We start from the raw sequence: 17,063 nt of genomic DNA on the forward strand, positions 1-17,063 counted from the left end.
TAAATTAAAATGATAATATATGTCTTATTTTTTTCAATGTTTATATTTTTATAATTATATTAATTTATTTTAAGATTTGTTAATTAAATTTTTAGCATTTATTAGTAGGTATTAAAATTCTAATAATTATCTTTGATATAATTTTGTGTAAAATATTGTTAAAAATTATATAAAAATATCTAAAATTATAATTTAAACAAAGAAATGTATTTGGTTTGGTGGTAAGTCCATTGATGGTTAAAGATGAGGTGGAGGGTTCAATTCTCCATCCTCACATTTTTTGGCAAAAAAAAAGTGGGCCTAAAAGTGGGCCCAAATTTGGGCCTGAATATAGAAAGTGGGCCTAAAAGTGGGCCCGAATATAGAAAGTGGGCCGGCCCGAATAAGGAAAGTGGGCCGGCCCGACTTGGGCCCAACACGGCACGAGCACGGCACGACATGGGCCGGGCCCATGGGCCGTGCTGAGCCTACTCTTTCAAAAATGGCCCGGCACGAGCACGGCACGGATTGAATATGGGCCGGGCCCGGCCCGGCCCGAATTTACCGGAGGCACGAAAAATGTGGGCCGGGCCGGGCCGGGCGGCCCACATTTACAGCTCTAGCTCTAGTCATTGAGGAGATTGAGGAAGAAGAACAGAAGGAGGTCGCACCCTTAGTGCGCAAGAGGCCTGCTGAGAGGGCCCTGGGAATTGAGGAAAGACAAGGGCAAGTAGAGTTGGGGGCAACAGTCGACACCATTGACCAAGGTAATAATGATAAGGACATAAATCGAGCTGCTGCCGAATTTATTTTGGCTCGGCATGACCTGAGATGGGTCGTGAGTTGCCATTGTGAGAACTCGGACCTAGATATCATGGTTCAACAGTGCGTGGATCATCTAGTAGTCTATCACTATCTGTCTCTCCCTAATACATTGTAATAGTATACAACACCTGGTTTAGGTCAACTATTTTAATCACAAGGGGACCAACCTTCTGGCATGGGAGTCCATTCATCGGCGAAATCATGCCTTTGGAATTTCCCAGCCCGAGTGTAACACCCTAGATAACCAAGACCGCTACACTGTGTGTTCAAAACAGTGCAAGACTTGCCAATAAGTCATTTAAATAAAAATGTGAACCTAAAGCCATAAACAGGTTAGGTTTAAAAGATTTTGGTCATAAACTGATAATTTTCATTAAAATAAATGTTTAGTACATGGGATCCTAAAATATGGTTTAGAAGACATAATTACAAGAATTCCAAGTGTTATAAATAAATAAAGCCACTCTAATGGAAAAATACAAATTTTAGGTGTTCAGTCCCTGTATAATCCTTCGACCGTGGCGGCCGAGCAGCTGACAATGTACACCTCGGCCCCAGAGCTCTCCAACCCATGGTTGAACCATCATACCCTTGCCTTTACCTGCACCACGTAGCACCCATGAGCCGAGGCCTAGTAATAAAACCATAACATCATAGCATGATCAATATCAATAACCAAATAATTCATAAAGAATAACCAGATAATCAGCAGTCCATAGAATTCACATAATCAGTGATAACAATTGACAAATCAACAATCTATTATCATGGTATTCAACATATCATGTTCATCAAATTAACAACAATAGACATAACATACAATAACTAGGGTTGACGCCCGTAGGCCGCACCCTCTATTTAACCCACTGTCTTCGGCTAACTTAGGTCGAGTCCAGTGTTCAACCCACTGACTCTGGCTTGCTTAGGCCAAGCTCAGTGATTATTTAATTAACCTCAGCTACCAGTGGCCGAGTTGCGTCCTTGTGTGCCAATATTAATTCCGACACTCTTAGGCCGTTTATTTCATGTCCACATGGCATAACACCATATGGCATTGCATACGAGTATCGGGAACTCTTAGTCCCAACATAGCCACACAACAAAGTGCAATTTTCTTACCTTTAATTCCGGGTGCTTTAGTTACTACGAACGGTCCTCAAGTATGATCCCATTCTGAGCCTTGGCGTACACCTAGTCATAATCCATAAATAATACTTCAATGAGTTTGAATTCCAAAGGACAATCTTGGAACAAAACTCGCACTCTCGGGACCCTAAATTCCACCAAACGAGGTGGTGAACCCGTCCCCCGAGCCCCCAAGCGAAAACCCTAAGAAAATACCCAAAATCCAATTTCAGGAGGCTGAGGAGCGCTACAACGCTACAGAAAGAAACCCGAAACCCCCAAAAAGCACAGCCTAGTGCTGGAGCGCTCCCAACCTAGAGCTACAACGCTAGTGCCAGAAATACAAATTTCTGGGTTTTCTTTCTTCGAACCTCCCCGAGCCAAAGCTCCAAAAATCCACTCCAAACCTCAACTAAACTCAAAATTGAACCTACAATACACTATAGCTCAACCAAAACACCCACAAACCTTGACTAACAACTTCATCAAACACAAAAATCACACTTGAGCACTGAAGCTCAAGAACACCATCTAAACTAGAAACCCAGATAATCAAGGTCAGAAATTGTTACCTCTGATGACTGAATCCGACCATAGGTTGCCTTCAATGTTTCTCCTAGCCATGATTCGTCCAATTCCCAAGTTTAAATCCTTAAACTTCATCCCATAATCCAAATTTCAGAATTCTTAATCACATTCCTCAAGAACAACAAGCAATACCCAGAATCATAAAAGGAAACTCTTACCTCTTCTTGAATTTTGAAATTCCTAAGGATTGATGGCTGTTAATTCTCCTCCATAGCTTGTTTCTATTCCCAATTTCCTCAAAATTCAACTACCTCAGGCTTTGTTGTTTATTTCTCCTCTAGAGATTTTTGAACTAAATAGTTATGGAGATAAGTGACAAAAACGTGAAATGGTTTCCCTCAGCCATTGGTTTTTTAACTCTAAACCCAAAAGACTACTCCACCCTTCCCTCTAACCTAGTTCTAGGCTAACCCATAAGGGTATCTAGGTCTTTTCACCCTTTTGCAAAAATACCATATATCCTTAATATTTCAGTAACAACACTAATACTTAGGTTACTAATAGTTATCAGTTTCACAATTAAATATCAATTAATCCCATCATCCAATTAATTACCATTTATTTTTCCCAATGTCTAACAATCCCCAATATATTTTCTAAATTCCCAAAATACCCCCCAGGCTTCCCCGAGTCGGTATAAATTCTCGTCGTGACTATTTTGCCAATCCGCTCACTAGGACCGTCTCGAGCCACATGCTACAAATATATCCACATAATAATGTGGTCTCAACAATTAATCACATAAAATTACATTTATGCCCTTTACGGGCCAAAATTACAAATATGCCCTTAAAAGCAAAACAGGGCCCACATGCATATTTGATACTCATAAACATGCACTTAATCATTCCCTTGTAATCATAAAATCACGCATTTTATCATTAATTCACATAAATACCAATTATGCCCTCCCAACACACTAATCAAGGCCCTTAAGCCTTATTAGTAATTTTGGGTCGTTACACCGAGTATGAACCTAGCCTAATTGAGGTGCCCAGTCCTAGTGAGCCTCACGAGATTTTTAGATTCACCTCTTCCTCTGGCTATTTGAGAATTAGAGGTCGAGTCTGGCCTAGATCATAATTCGGAGCTAATCATAGTCGTCTCCCCCTTTAGCTCGGAGGGTAGGGTTTTCTCCTTACTTCTTTGTATTATCTTGACTCATTCCTTGGATCTAACTTTTTTGCTATTTTTCCTACAGATGAAAACATGGACCTAAGGAGCGCCTTTAAACCTGCTGGGGCCGGAGCTGGGCCTGTCATCAAGAAGTCGAGAATATCAAAGAAAACCACCTATGGATCCAGAGCTGCTACCGGATCCCTTACAGAAGATAAAGGTGCCAGCTCCACCGAGAAGCAGCTGCAACCAAAGCAGACACAAGATTGGGTAACAATCGTTACAATTCATGAAGCCCCTCTGCCTCTTCCTCATGAACATGCATTGATTCCTCAAGATATACAAGGTGAGGCCCCATCTGTGCAGCTTCTAGTTATGCCGCTCGAGGTCGGAAGGGTCCTGGAGGTACTTCATGGGTCCCTCCATGAGATGAAAAATCACTTGGTGGGCAATGCCAGTCAAGTGAACATCAACGACCTGAGGGCCATAAAGGAGCATTCCCCAGAGAACGTCCTGGAGTTGGCCTTAGGAATGACTCTGACTGTAAGTTATCCTTTTCACATGCACCCTTTTTTTTTGCTTCCCTCCTTTTTGCGAGCTAATCCTGATTTTTTTTTCCCAGTATTATTTAGCCTAAATCCGCAGCATCGCCCAAATTCGAGCTAAAAGAGACGAGGCTAGGGGCTGCTCTGGAGGCATCCCAGGAAAACGAGTTAATTGCTAAGGGACATGTCATGGAGGTGAGCCAACATCGAGAACAGTTGCAGGTCGAGATCAACTACCTAAACAAGAAACTTGAGGAAGTTGACATGCTTAAAAAGAGGATGCCCGAGGTCGAGGAAAAAGCCAAGCAGGATACTGAGAAGGCCAAGTAGGAGGTTACTGAGGCGGCAGACTTTCTAGGGGAAATGCTTATCGATCGAGGAAATGATTTATTTGAAAAATCAATTTAAATCTTAAAAATCAAATAAAAATATAAAATGATTTTAAATATTAAAAAATTAAATAAAAATTCTTAAGAATATTAAAAATTCATTTTTAGTATTAAAATTTGTTGACGCAGTTTCTCAGCAACAAGGGATTTAGAAATCCAATAATAGAGAGACTAGGCTTTTAATAACCCGAATAGAAAGAAATGACAAAAAACAAGAAAACAAAATGCTCACACGATTTTACGTAATTCAGTGGTTAAAATCCACCTAGTCCACGAGTCACTCTTATTAATCTGTTTAAGGCTCTTGATGCAATTGTTTATGAAAATTTAAGCATATTTTTGCATATAGAAAGTTGATCCCTTTTTCTGTCCATTCCCCTTGTATTTATAGGAGATTCTCATGGACAGTTTTGGGTAACCGTACATCAATATGGTAACTTACAAATTTGGGCAACTTCTCATTTACATAAATACATAATAGCCTATTAATTCTATACCCGTTATGTCAGGTAATAAACACAGAATAACACCTAGGAATTTATGAGGCGTATAAGGAATCTCTGAGTCTTTCAGGATCCTTCACTGTGCGTCTTAGTCAAGCTTCCGTGAGCTGAACACACTCTTTGAGTAGGATGTTGAACACACTCCTCGAGCTGGATGTTGCAACCCTTGATGAAGCTTCAAAACCCTAGGAAAAAACCACCACTTTGAGCAATACTTTAGAACAAAGCAAATTCACAAATCCAAGGCTTATACACGTTGCAAAATGTTGCCCTAATACTCTATTTCCTAGCCACCATGGATGCTTGAGGCTTTTTCTAAAAGGAAATGAGGATTGAGATTGAACAAGCCTTAAACTCTCAAAGTCAAGCACTTTCTTTGAGAGTTCTAGGAGAAAACTAGAGATTCTTGGAGCTAGAGAAAGAGAGAGAGAGAGAGAGAGAGAGAGAGAGAGAGATTGGAGAAAGTGATCAAGTCTCCCAAAACACTATTTTGACCCTTATATAGAGTAGGCATCGTCATTAGTTTGAACCAATAGGATTAGACTTGTAAAACACGTCAATAAGAACATTTCACATAACTTGTACGTACTATAGTAGGCGTCGCGTTGCCTACATGCAGGTGATGTATTGCCTGTTAGGATTTTTGAAACCCTAAGCATCAGGCAATGCTACGCCTCTTTGGTGGCGACGTATCGCCACCCTCTCTGTTTTTGGACACTTCAAAAGGTCCTAAAATTTTTCTAAATGCTACCAAACTTTTTGGGAACCCTTAGATACCTTCATGCATCACTTTGGATCCAAAATTGCATTTTAAAAGTAACTACAATTGACTCTCAAATTTCACATCTTCACTATTTGAAATTTACTAAGTGTTTATACATAGCTTGTATTTTAACACTTATCTTTTGTATTTAACCAATCATAACATTGCCAACTAATCCACCTAACCTGTTAAATTACACGACAAGGCTCATTTAGCTATGTCGTAGGCACAATAATTAAAAGATCTAGGGATAAACTGAAACTCACAACTAAAAAACTTGGAGGCCAAATTCCTAGCAGTGGAGATGAAGTGTTTGATTTCCCAATTTTGAACCTGACCACTCAATGTGTAACGCCCTGCGTTTTAGGCACCTACGAGTAGCTAATATCAAAGTGCTGAGATGTATTTGAATATCATTTTGAATGATAATATATGCTTGAAAAAAACTCATGTTGCAAATGTTAGCCAAAATACGGTAAGTGCGGTTTGGTGACAAACCGAGCAGTTTAGTCCCGAACTGAAATGGAAACCCTAGTTGGGTAAATTCTCGGATAATCGGTATTTGATATGAATAATTATGAAAAATAATATTGGGCATTAAATTATTGGATTAATTTAAGTTAATGTAAAAAAATTTGGTTTTATTTGTTGTGAAAAACCATAAGAAATGTATTTTTGTGAAAAATGCACATTTTTAGCCAAAAAATGTGATTTTGGCTAATTAAATTATTTGAGTTATGTACATAGGGGTGTGACCATTTAAATTAAATATCAAGGCCTATTTAATTTAATTACCCTAAATTAAAATCTCAATTGGGGAGTTGTGGAAAAAAAAACAAATTATTGCTATGTAGTAACTTTTTGGAGGAAAACACAATTTACTTAAAGACTTGCTAGACTTAAGACTTAAGTTAGATTAATTAAAAGACCAATTAAGCTTGAATTATATTTAGTCGGAGGCGGTATGGTCAATTTATTTTTACTTCCTATAACATATAAATAGATACAATAGTCTAGAGTTTCATTATTCATAAAAACACAAAACTTGAGTCTTAAGTTTTCTCTCAAACATTCTCTCAACTTCTCCATTGTGACAGACTGCCTCAAGGTCTATCTATTTTGAGAATTTCCTTCACAAGTTTCTCAGTTATCATCTTCTATTTATCTTGAACTCAATCCTAAGAGTTGGGGTATTAGTTTGGAGCTAAGGAGAACACACAAGTTAACTCCACAAAGGTAAACACTAGACTATCTTTGTTCAAGTTTTGTTCTTGGATTAGTTATGCACTTGGCTGAGTTCCCATAGTTTTATAATCTGACTTGTGCACTTTTGGGGAGTGTATATATATATAGATTAAAAGCTGAGTGAGGGATTCAAAGTGCTAGGGAGTGTCAAAATTCAATCCAAAGGCTACAAGAGGTATGGCCACCTCTTATGTGCTCCTTTGACGAGTTTGTGTTGAGTTCTTTTCCAAGCAGCCATATTTTGTTTAATAGTTGTACTTTAATTGGTTATTAGAACTGTGTTGATGTTAAATTAATGGCTGATTGTACATGCATAAGAACTTACATGGTTGTTAATAATGGAACTTACATGGCTGATTGTACATGCATAAGAACTTACATTCCATATGTGAAAATCTTGATTTTGTAAGAAATAGGACCTGACTTCTAGTGGGTCAAACGAGTTATGGATCAAACTGATTATAGATTTACTTTAAATCAGATTGAAGTTTAGGATGTTTAGATATCCATAATGTATAAAAATGTGGAAGAAGGTTTTGAATTGACCAAGTTATAGCCTTTGCAAAATTTGTGTGCAGTCTGGGATTTTGACTTTCAAAAATTAGGTAAATGGTCGATTTTAGACAATTATTTCTGTAGGGAAATCATTGAATTTTTGGTTGATTTTTGGAGAGAACATTTTTTTAATATTGAAGAATAAAATTTCTAAATTTAAAAGGATAATTTTAAAATAGCTGTGAGTTATGAATTTTCAAAGTTTGATGAATATTTCTGAGAATTTTCCATAGTTTCTAGACAGCCAACTGTTTTACCAAGTAAAAATAGATCAAATGATTTAATTTTTAGTGTGAGTATTATTTACATAGCCTATTATGGGTCTAAGAAATTTTGGACTGAATTAATAAACCAGATAGATTTTATGAATTCCCAAAGTTTGTAAAAAAGATTGACCTATTTCTAGACAACCTTAAAGTAAGATTTTTGAAAATAAATGTCACTAAGTAAAAATGATTATTTTTGTGTGAAACTTTACAAGAAACTTCTTGGTGTAGCCAAGATAAATTTTGTAAAGTTTGAGTATTTTTGGAGCTATAGTTTTCCAATTATATTTTCAAACTAATCCACTTATAACTTAGGAATTATAAAGTTAATACTTAGAGAAAAAGATGAGGATTTTTTTTAAGTATTTAACTAAGAAAGCTACAAATTTATATTGGTAATGGTAAAATTTACTTTAGCACACCACATGATTATTAAGGTTAATTAGATATTAAAGGGCTAATATTATTGTAATTAAATGTTTTATTTAAGAGAAAATTTAAAAAAATGTTAAATACCCCAACTTTTAACGATAGGAATAAACTAATCTTTCCACAATAACAATCAATTTTTAACTTTGATAAATTGAACCTAGTTTTAATAATTCTTTTAAATTGTTTCTTGACTAATTATTTCAACTTGAATTGTCAAGGTTTGTGATTGATGTGATTTTACTTGAAAAGTGGAGTTTTTGGTAAAATCAAATAAAGAGTAAAGTTTGGGTAAAGCTTTAAGCTTTCGAATGATATTTTCCTGGCTAAGCTCGATAATGAGTGTGGGACGAGAAATTTGGTAGAGAACTGATTTTTAATAATTAGCCTTGAGAGGGAGGTTTTCTCGAAATTTTTTAAGTGTTGTTATGATTTAAAAACATGTGAGGACGAGAATACCCTTGGTAGGTATTTTGTTATGACCTTAATGCCCAAGTAGATTGTGATCTAATATTATGCCATAAATAATCTGACTACACTATATACAACATTGGCTAGTGAAGTGGGGCTCTCCGAAGGGAGGGTTTCGGTACGCAGCTAAGAACAACTGGTAAGTCATTTTATAATTTACATGTCTACAACATGAGTTAACTAGTGTATTGCTTGCTAGAGTTAGGGCTTATATGCTAGTTAGAGAGAGAGAGAGGGCTCATTGGGAGACAGTCTCTAGGGGTGCATATGCTTCACATGAGAATTTACCAAGAGGTAAGTAGCTAGGTAACCTAGGAGTTTCAATGATCCTAGAGGTGCTTACGCTCCACATGAGAATTGAACATGAGATTAGTAGGTAACCTAGGAGTCTGAATGATCCTAGGGGTGCTTATGCTCCATTATAATATGTTATTTTAATACAATTTACGACCGTGAGAATTGGCCAGGAGTTAAGTAGACCATGTAACCTAGGAATCTGAACGATCCTAGGGGAACGATGCTTATGCTCCATTATAATACGTTGTTTTATTAGTTCGGTTAGATATTGTGAAATTTGGCTAGGAGGTAAGTAGCCAGGTAAACCTAGAGATCTCCATGAGCTAGCGTGGATCCACCAACCCCAGTTCTTTGTTTGAAATTAGTATAAATTCCCTTGGTAACTGATAGTTACCCTCGAGAGGGATTTTTGAACTAGATATCAGTGTTGAGACGTGAGTCTCCACTGCGAATTTAGATGAGATGCTCGGGGATGCTTGGAAACTCCCGAATTGGCTTTTAGGGTCAGTTTTACTATTGGTTATTGCTATTATTCTGCCTTTGCCTTGGTATGGATCTCATATGCAAGATTTTATGCTTTGCAGTTTCTGTTTAAGGTATTATGATACCGCCAGGACGTTTATGCATTCTTGAAAATGTTTGTTTAGGGTCTGGATTTATCCAACATCTTAAGTGTGGTAAGTTATATGTTGCAAGAACAATGACTAGGTCATCGTTTCTGTTGTGTGCTCCTACTGTATGTTGTTAAATTTACTTACTAAGTGTTTTTGCTTACCTAGTTGCTCATGTTGTAGGAAAGGGCAAGGAAAAGCTGATGCTGTGAGAGTCGGAGTTTGCCTGCAAAAGTGTACATGTGGCCCATCCTTTGGGAAATTTGCACTTTCAAACTGAGTCTTTTGATTTTTCTTAAACTATGTTGGGTTTTCCCTAATACTTTTAAATCTTTTGTGTAAATGGTTTTAGTCTGCGCACACATTACAATAAAAGTTTTTTATCTGTATTTTTGAGACCTTTTTAAATGTTATGAATGGTTTAACTCCGCAAAATGAGTGTATGTATTTTCGGGTCGTTACACAATGTGTCAATAAGCACCTTTGAATCCCCTTCCAAGATGAAAAACTTGTGTCTCGATGCCACCGCAATGTTAAGGCCATGTGTTGTAGTCTAAGCCTCCCCTACCAAAGGAGAGGTTTGGGTCACTACCGTGATATTAATTGTTAGAATTTTACCTTCCTACTATCTTGTCACCACACTATGCATCATGACTCCTTTGCCAATCGCCACATCAATGTAACACTTAATCTAGCCACTAGTGAGAGGGCGCCAACTATTTATAAGGTTAAGAGAAGTCACCTTACTACCATTAACCAATAAGGCTCGACAATACTCCTCATAACTTAAGATAACTTAAGATGCCTTAATGCTATCAATTAGCTTAGCAATATTAGGAGCCATCTTTCATGAATAATTTGGTTCCTGGCCTTCTAAATAAGGTCCATTTCCAAGTACGTGTGCCGCCAAGGGTGGGACTCAGATTCCAAGGACAACAGAGGAGAGCCCTTTCCCCAACACTTGTTGGATTCCCCAATTCCCTAGGGTTCAGAATTCCCACCATGGATTCTTCCCAGGGACGGAGCCACATGGTGATGTGTGTAGGTTCTAGCCTACACTCGAATTCAATAAATATATTTTTTAGTTTAGCCTAACAGTAAATGCACTTGGTGTAATGGTAAGTCTCACTTTGATTTTTCCACCAGCTCCTAGGTTCAATCCCTGCATCCTTCTTTTTAAAAAAAACTATATTGATTTAGAGGGAAAAAAAGTCTAGGGCTTCTGTTGTACCATAAAAACACAAGTTGAACTATCTTGCTCGGGGTACAACAAACACATAATAAATAAAGGAGGCAAGACTTCGAAGATGTCTTGCTAACTCTAGGTCAAACAACTCGAGGCTCTGTCACTGAGTCTGGGACAGCCCGGGATCCTTCAGATCGTTGGAGATGCCAACGATAGAGATCGAGGTGTGCAGTGTCCAGATCGCCTTCATTAAGTCTGAGTATTATCTGAGTCAATCTGTCCTGCTCTAGTTATATCTAGTTCGAGTGTGTCATCTAGCTTGAGGTAATTCAAAGATGCACATGGAGGAATCCCTACAGACTTGGATGCCCAATAGGCGCAATAAATGCACACAATCGCTATATACAATTATTGATTGATGTAAATTGCAATAGGCTTAATTGAGGTATTTACGTATCCATTTATTTGGGAAGTTACCCAATATTGTATGTTATCATTTATAGTACGGTTGCCTAATATTCTCCATCATAATTCTCTATAAATATAAGGGGAATTGGTGGTAAAAAGAGATCGACATCTTGTATGCCAAAACTCTACTAAAATTGTCATAAATAATTTCCTCAAGAGTTCAAAAGAAGAATAAGAGTGCCTCGACTAAGTGTATTTTAACCACTGAACCACATAAAAATTTTGTGAGTTTATATTTACGGTTTATTATCAAGCTTAATCTCTCTATTTAGATTTCTTAATCCCCTGTTGGTGAAAAACCGCATCAACAGATTGCTGCTTTTATTGAGAGCAGATTGATTAGGCTTGAAATTTGTCAGAGAATATTTGACACAACTATCAACATGGTAGTAACTCGTTCTATGTGTGACAATGAATTAGAGAGACCTGGTGATCATGGAGATTACCATGCGGCCGAGCCAACTAGAGAGGGCACCTCTGTCCAGCATTTTCTGTGAAAATAACAAATGAACCAGGACGATACTGGAAGTTCGGCTTCGCGCCCACCAAACCCCGAGTATTTGACTACTTTCGAAATGGCGAATGCCCAACTAAGGAGCCACCTCGCCTAGGCTAACAAGCAAATAGATGAGGTCATGGCTTGGTTACATCCTCCTGCAACTAGCGGGAATGTCGAAAGGAGGCAAAGTGGGTCCCACAGTTCTCGGTCCCACATAAATAGTTGACCCAAAGTGAGTCATTTTATCAGAACAACAACACCGAGCTCCGTGTCTTCTGAACGGAATCCTAAAAAAATCCTCTTACTAATAATTGCATGAATGAACAAGTGGCTCGCATTCACATAATCAACCTAGTCAGACAGGGCGAGTTGAGACCACAACGAGAAGGGCGGAGTTCCGTGTGAATCCACCAGCACCTCAACCAACCGCTCAGGTACAAAGAAACAACTTTGTGTTGCCACCAACTCGAGAAATTGGACTGGACCATGGGTGAGCTAATCTGGTCCATCCCAATGGGACACGGATTGCTTCACTAATAAGCCATCCTCCCTTGCTTATACGTCATCCAACTCCACCTCGTCCACAGAGGAATGCTTAAGTGTGTGGGAATGAAAGGAGTTCTATACCCACAGAAGAGACGTATGTCTCGCGACCTCGTGGGAATAATCAGGTTCTACGACCTCAATCATGAGCAGTAAGCTTCGTGAATGGTAGCTATTGGATGGAAAGCCACCGTGGAGGACGAGCTGGGAGTGTACGCAACACGCCCTCCCAGAGATATGAGTGTGCTATGAGAAATTAGTTGAGCTCCACCCAAAGCTTGTGTTCCAATCCCCAGTCTGATTTGCACAAACATCTAAACATGCAAAGATGACAGTCAACCCATTTCAATGATTTGAGTTATACTCAGACGATGGGAGATCTGTCAATCATGCGTGAAAGTGGGAATGTCCCATCTAATCGAGCTTTGACTTGGAGGGACAATAACCCACATAACATGTAAGATCAGATGGGAGCTGGTAACTAGTTCCCAAATAACATAGAAACAAAGGATCCAACCCTTGAAGGACTGGCCTTGATGGAGGAACAAATGAAGAGACTTAAGTATGGGAAAAACGTGGACAATTGCAATTCTGATGAGGAGAACGAGCTTTTTTCTCCTCACATCACAGCCGCTCCTTATCCCATTGGCTTCAAAATGCCAAACATGCCCATGTACGACACAACCATCGATCTATCAAACCATGTTGGGACCATCAACACTTTGATTAAAGCCCTTAACATCGACATCGACCTGTGCTGTGTCTTGTTCCCAACCACGTTGATTGGACCAACCAAATTATGGTTCAACAAGTTTAAAAGGCACTTGATCACGTCTTGGAAACAATTATCGACCGAGTTCAAAAAGTAGTTCGAGCCGCGAAAGAATCTCGAGTAGAGGCCAACTCCCTGGCCAATCTAAAGTAGCAATCCTCAATCGATTCACTAACATAGCAAAATGTGCAAGAGATGTCGATGATGGTGCCAAGCTTATGGCCATGAAGACATGGATCACCGTGGGAGGTGAACTATGGAAGGAACTCTAAAGGAATGGAGTGAAGAGTACCGAAGAGTTCTTGGCTCGAGCTCAGAAATGGATCAATATGAAGGAAGTAGAGTGTGCAGTCGCAGGAACCAGCTAGACCTCTATTCAGCCCGTTGGAGTGGTGACAGATGGTGTAGCTACGACTCAGCACGTGGTCCATAACAACCAATCAGGGAATAACAAAAGAAAAGGGAATGGTGAGTGCGACCAGACTGGGTCCAAGAAAAATAAGCATGGTGAGAAGTACACTTCCATCTTCACCGCGTATAACTACCTAACAGACACATGGGAACACATTTATATGGCTAATTCTGTCCATCTTCCATGAAAGAAGCCAGAGCCCATGAAGCACCAGTGGGCAAAGAGAGATCAAACCAAATTTTGTTGCTTTCATAACGACATTGACCATAATATTGAAGACTGTCGTCAATTAAATGATGAGATTGAGACATTCATTCGAGTTTGATCGTTAGCGCAATATGCTCAGAACCGAGTAGCCCTTAATCAACCAATAGCGCCAAATTCTCTACCATCTTAGGGAAACCAAATCAACCCACCAGAAGCTCTCCCAGCTCCTAGCACCCCAATCATCCCTCCTTATGTTGAAGGAAGAAATATAGTCACCATTGTAGGCGGACCTCACCCAGTAAAAACAAGCAATGGAGCTCAAAAAAGATATATCTAGTAGTTGAAGATTCTTGAGGGCGCAATATTTACTCCGGAGTAGAGGTTATCTAAAAAACAATGATTGGATAAGCAACCAATCATTTTTACAGAAGAAGACATTAGCCATGTCCAACTCCCTCATAATGATCCGTTGGTGATAACCATTCAGCTCGCTAATCGGAGGGTGAGAATTATCTTGATTGATAATGGGAGCCCAGTGAATGTGCTCTTCTGGTCCACTCTAGAAAAGGTGGGACTCTCTGTAACCAATCTTAAGGCAACCTCCATGACTCTATATGGGTTTTCAAGAGAAGGAATGGAAGCAGTAGGAACGATCGAGCTCATTTTAACCTTAGGAGAAGAAGTACAGGTTGTCGCTAAAATGCTAGAGTTTGTTGTAATTGACTGCCTAAATGCTTACAACACAATCTTGGGGAGCCAATGCTAATGGTGTTTTCCGCCATAACTTTTGCTCGCCACTTGGCCATGAAGTTCCCTTTGTCCTCGGGGATATGCACTGTAAGAGGGGATCAACTCACTGCCAGGGAATGCTACAACATTTCCATGAAGGGAAAGTAACAACCCGGGCAACAGGACATGGTGGTAATTGAAGAGAATGAGGAGTCTTAGGCAATGGAAATCGCTGAAGAGGCAGAACAACCTCAGGAGACGGATAAGGAAGTCGCCCAATTAGATGAAATAGACCCAATAATAGGTGAAGAATGATCTGAGCTCCAAGCTCTGGAGGAGATCGAAGAGGTAATTCTTGACCCAGAGACACCTTCGAGGGTGGTGCAGATTGGAATGAACCTAGGAGTTGAACGAAAGAAGGAGTTGGTCGAGTTTCTAAGGAAAAACCTTGAAGTCTTTGCCTGGTCACACGAAAATATGGCGGGAATTAGTCCAAGTGTGATTATGCACGCCCTAAACTTGGACAAAAACGTGCCTACGAAACAGCAGAAACGAAGGTTATTGGGGAAGGAGTGAGGAAAAGCTTTAGAAGAAACAATAGTTCGCCTACTAAAATGTGGGTTCATTAGGGAGGCAAAATATTCGACCTGGATCGCCAACCCTGTTTTGGTTCCAAAGCAAAACGGAAAATGGAGGACCTGTATTGAATTCTCTGACTTGAATAAGGCATGTCCAAAAGATTGTTTCCCACTGCCAAGAATAGATCAACTGGTTGATGCCATGGTTGCCCACGAGCTCATGCCCTTCATGGACAGATATTCTAGATATAACCAGATCGCGATCAACCCTGCAAACTAGGAGCACACCAACTTCATGACTGAACACAATGTATACTGCTACATAGTCATGCCATTTGGGCTAAAGTGATGAGGACACCAAGACTAAAGATCCAAGTCTAGTTCCAGTTGGTCTGGTGACGAGGGCGCGAGCCAAAAGACTCGGTTTAGGAGCTTGATGAGTCTTTTGCGTTTTGTCATCTTGTATTTTTTATTTAGTCTTTGTTTTTTTTTTTGTGAAAAGTCAAACACTTGACTTGTGTGAGTCCAAGAGTCCTTTTTGTCTTTAATTTTCGGTTTTTATTAGGAAGACAAAGGGTTGTCTTTAAATTTCAGTTTTCATTAGGAAGACAAAGGGTTGTCTTTATTTTTCGGTTTCATTAGGAAGACAAAAGGCTTGTCTTTAATATTTCGGTTTTTAGGAAGACAAAGGGGCTTGTATTGATGTAATTTTCGGCTATATAAGGCCTTGAAAACATTTGGAAAAAGCAGATTATGTTGAATGAAATTGTGAGTTTATTTCTTCTTGAGTTCTTGAAGAAACTTTTGAACTTATCAAGGAGATTCCTTGTGGCGTTCATCCTGACTTATCAAACGGATTCCATCCCCGTTTGTGGCGTCTTCCTCATACCAAGGTTCGTGCTTGGCTAAGCATTGGGTCGCGGTTCCATTCCAATCTCGTGTGTTCTTGGTGGCTGTTCCATATTTGGTGTCGGGTTTCGTCACACTTGTTGGCGTGGTTCGTATCATAAAGAATGTTGGTGCCACGTATCAGAGGCTAGTCAACAAAATGTTCATTGATCAGATTGGAAAAACATGAAAGTGTACGTCGATGGCATGCTTGTCAAGTCAAAAGCTGCTAATAACCATGTATCTGATCTGGAAGAATGTTTTTGAGTACTGAGGAAGTAACATATGAAGTTGAACCCCCAGAGTGCACCTTTGAAGTCTCATCGGGGAAATTTTTGGGCTTAATAGTTAACTTGAGGGGGATCGAGGCAAACCCTGAAAAAATCAGATCATTGCTATAATGATGTTACCCAGGTCACATAAAGAAATCCAGAGCATAATTGGAAAAGTCGCGACCTTAAAATCGGTTTGTGTCTAAGTCCACGGACAAATGCCTCCCTTTCTATAATTTTCTCAAGGGGAATAGATGATTTGAATGGACAAAAGAATGTGAACATGAATTTCAAGATCTGAAGACACATTGAGCTGAACCCCTTGTTTTATCAAACCCAGTTGCTGAGGAATATCTATACTTATACTTAGCGGTAACAAAACGGAGAACATGGTTAGTGCTGTGTTAGTTGGAGAAGAAAATCAAGCACAAAAACAAGAGTACTACACAAGTAAGAGGCTTTTGGGAGCTGAATTTAGATATCCTTTGATTGAGAAGCTCACATTTTGCTTAATCTTGGCTTCGATGAAGCTCAGTCCATATTTTATGTCCCACACCATACAAGTCTTAACCAAACAACCTTTAAGGAAGGTCTTGCAAAAGCCTAATGCATCATGGCATTTATTGAAGTAAGCCATCAAACTTAGTTAGTTCGAAATATTATACAAGCCACGGGCAGCAATAAAGGGCAAAACGCTCGCTAACTTCGTAGCTGAATGTATTGGGTTCCAGGATGAGCCTATGAGGGAACCGATACAAGAATTGTTGAAAATATTCCTGACATGTCATAATGCTAATTACAC

General features: G+C 39.2%; 1 pseudogene; it reads left to right on the forward strand.

The window, feature by feature from the left end:
* The first annotated feature begins 3,726 nt into the window (after positions 1-3,726).
* LOC133806411 (uncharacterized) overlaps positions 3,727-17,063 on the forward strand; it is a 37,039-nt pseudogene continuing 23,702 nt past the window's right edge.

The sequence above is a fragment of the Humulus lupulus genome, chromosome X, assembly GCF_963169125.1.
Source record: "Humulus lupulus chromosome X, drHumLupu1.1, whole genome shotgun sequence".
Taxonomy (NCBI): Eukaryota; Viridiplantae; Streptophyta; class Magnoliopsida; order Rosales; family Cannabaceae; genus Humulus; species Humulus lupulus.